General features: G+C 45.1%; 1 pseudogene; it reads left to right on the top strand.

The window, feature by feature from the left end:
• The first annotated feature begins 1501 nt into the window (after positions 1-1501).
• LOC128439040 (stathmin-like) lies at positions 1502-1982 on the top strand (annotated as a pseudogene).
• Positions 1983-3480: the final 1498 nt, after the last annotated feature.

The following is a 3480-nucleotide window of genomic DNA, read 5'->3' as shown; positions in this document are numbered from 1 at the left end:
ACTACTAAAAACCCTTTTAACAGGGTAAAAATATGTAGAAACCTCAGAGAGAGCCACATGTGAGGGAACCCTCTCCCAGGACGGACAGAAGTGCAATAGATGCCACGTGCAGGAAAACATCATCAATAATCAAAGTCTCTAGCAGCATTTGATGAGGGTAGACATCCCGAAGGACAACCCCAACATGACATGCCAAGCAGTCCCGCTGCAAGCACAGTCCATGCTCAGCAACCATCTAGACCACGATCCACCATCCAGACCAGACGCCACTCCAGTCCTCAGTCACCGTCCACCGCCGCCCACCAGGACCCATCACAAGCCACCACCGCGGTCCTGGTCCACCGCCCGTGCCCAATGCCAACGCGACACAGGGTCCGCCACCAGCACCACGATCAGCCCAGAATCCGCCACAATGGATCCACCACCGCGACCCCCGGTGTACGATCCACAAACCGAAATCCATGGTGCGGCCACAGAGGCCCTGGATCTGCGGGTGATAAAGCAAAGGGATTCCGGGGAAGGGGGATAGGGATGGAGAAGAGGAAGGAGAAGCTGGAAAGAGAAGCTCCGTGTGTCATGTGTCATAAAATAGAACAAGTAACGTTCTGGCGCACTAATTAGCTCTAACTATAAGCTTTATCAAAAAGGAAGGTTTTGAGTCTACTCTTAAATGAAAAGATGGTGACTGCCTCCCGAACTGAAAGTGGTAGATTATTCCACAGCCGAGGGGCTTGATGGCTAAAAGCTCTGGCTCCTACTCTTTTTTTAGAGTATTCAGATATTCAGATAAACTGCTTGCAGTGTCAGACTAGAGAAACTCCAGTGTTAATGTCAGTTTGTGTACTTGAAGTATTATTGACTCCATTTCAATAATTGACTATCTTAATAATTCTGTGTGAAATGTATAAGATAATTCACCTACAATTTTGTTAAATTGGTTCAGCTTCAAAAGCACATGAGTAATAACTGTAAAGTAAATCAAAGCAGGTGAGTGCAGGTGGTCTGCAAGAAGCCCCACAGAGAGAAAGCGAAGCCAGAGCTGCACTGGAGATGAACTTGAAGCGAGAACAAGCTCAAACTGACCGTCTGCCAGAGGAGATTCAGCACATGAAGGCAAAGAACTGCAAACTCCAGAGGGGTGATGAGGCTGGAGGCTCCCAGCAGCAGATGGACAGAGAAGGAACTGATCCGTCTAACTCAGGAAAACCAACGTCTGGCTTCTGAGAACAAGAAGCTACAAGATGAACTTGAGGATGCTCTACATGAGAAGGACCTTGCTCATCAAAGACTAAGTTTAATTCTTCCTCACTCTGTTTTAGCATCATGAACACACTGTCATACCCAACAACCTCACCTACAGCCAAACTGACCCCTTCCACCGAGCAGTCCACAGCCGGACACAGACACCGGCAGCTACCAACTAAACTGCTGCTACTGGAAGGTGCATATGTTGGCGGTCTGTGGGTCTGAAACAGAAATTGAGCTGAAGGAGGATTCTACACGCTGAAGCACTAGACGTGTTATTAAAGACAACACCTTCTGCTGAAATGGAAATCTGTGGAGATATCCAAGTGAAACAGCTGAACAAGCGTAATTCAGTTCAGGCGTTTGAGGTCATCCTGAGCCCTTCAACTCCCGACGCCAAGGTGGAATGTCCACTGTCCCCTCTTAAAAGGAAAGATATGTCCATCGATGATATTAAGAAGAAGCTGGAGGCTGCTGAAGAGTGACGCAACAGCTACAAGGCTGATGTGCTGAAACACTTGGCTGAGAAACGAGAGCACGGGAAGGAAGTCGTCCAGAAGGCCATCGAGGGAACCGGCAACTTTAGCAAGATGGTGGAAGAGAAACTAAATCAGCAGATGGAAACTTATGAGGAGAACCGCAGCGCCCGGATGGCAGCTCTCAACGAGAAGTTCAAGGAGAAGAAGCTTGAAGAAGTGAGGAAGAACAAAGAGGCGAAGAAAGTAGTTGAGATTTAGTTTGATATAACCAAGAAAACCGTTTTGACTTCTCCAAAGATTTTGATATATTTTTTTAACTGATACTTTCACAACTATTCTTTCTTGGATTTGAATACACTGTTGATACTGATGTTGTTACACTGTTAGTTGGTCATAGTTTAGATTTTGTGTGGATATAGCTGGGTTTTTCTTTACCTGTAGACTTCTCTTTGGCAGCTGATTTCATACTATCTTGTAGAATAACTTAGTTTTTTCATCAGGCTTTTCATTACCATTGATTGGTCCTGATGCTTCATGCAGTTAAAATGCAACACGATATCAACTGTTCTGAACTGTTGATAATGTCTTTTGGTTTGAATATACTGTATGTTACCATGACTTTAGCAATAAAGATTGTTCCCTAAAAAAAAACAACTCTACGATAAGTAAAGAGGGAAAGAGCAAAGAAAGGTCCAGACGGACAGATGGACAGATGGGATGTTGATTTTTTTTTTGCAAAAGTTAGCCTATAACAGGGAACTTAAAGGAAGTTGAAAGCAAGAGGAGGTGAGCCGAGCTCAGCTGGACCCTGGATGCAGCTGGTTGGAAACATAGTCTGCCAGAAAAGTAAACCTATGACTTTGATATCATATCATCTCCATGAATCAAGCTACGATTGCTAAGCGCCATCATAGAGCAAGACAAGATAGGCCCAACCTGAAGGTGCCCTAAAACAGGAAAAGGTACAAAGGGCTGTCTTGGAAGAGCAAAGCAAACACACTGCATCTGCTTTTGAAAAAGAAACGAAGAGAGCTGCTCAAATTGGTTCTGGTCTTTAAAAAGAAAGTACCACAAGAAGTACATGTCTTCAGGTTAAGGGAGATATGGTCAAGGAAGGCAGATTATTGAACAAGCGGGGGCGTAGGCTTCCAAACCGCCTTGAATGTCCAAGACCAGGTACATGAGCAGTGCACACAACAATCTCTAAATTGAATTTAAGCCGGAAGAGCGGATACTTTCACATGAGTTAACAAACGGTCTACACAACCTGCAAAAGACAGCTACAATATGAGCTTCAGGATGCTCTACGTGAGAAAGACCTTGCTCATCAGGCTGTCATCTCCAAGCAGCATAAGGAAACCGATGAAGTGATCCGCCTGAAACGGGCAATTTACAGATTGGCTTCTGAGAAGAAGACGCTACAAGGTAACAACAGTTAAATTGGTTCAGCTTCAAAAGCACATGAGTAATAACTGTTTTGTTTCACAGGAAAGTAAATCAAAGCAGGCGAGTGCAGGTGGTCTGCAAGAAGCCCCACAGAGAGAAAGAGAAGCCAGAGCTGAACTGGAGATTTTTACCACCTGGTTCAAGGCTGGCAACAAAAAGGGAGATCCACACAGCTTTAAATCAAATAGAATTTATTTTACTGAGACAAAAGGATAAAGGATCAGGCTGTTGAAGCAGGCCCTGCTGAGAGAGAGAGAGACTCCCAGAAGAGCAGTCCTTTATACTCTCTGGGACGGCCCACCCAGGTGGG

This window comes from Pleuronectes platessa, chromosome 4 (genome assembly GCF_947347685.1).
Source record: "Pleuronectes platessa chromosome 4, fPlePla1.1, whole genome shotgun sequence".
In the NCBI taxonomy this organism is placed as follows: domain Eukaryota; kingdom Metazoa; phylum Chordata; class Actinopteri; order Pleuronectiformes; family Pleuronectidae; genus Pleuronectes; species Pleuronectes platessa.
This window is presented reverse-complemented; position numbering and strand designations above follow the sequence as displayed.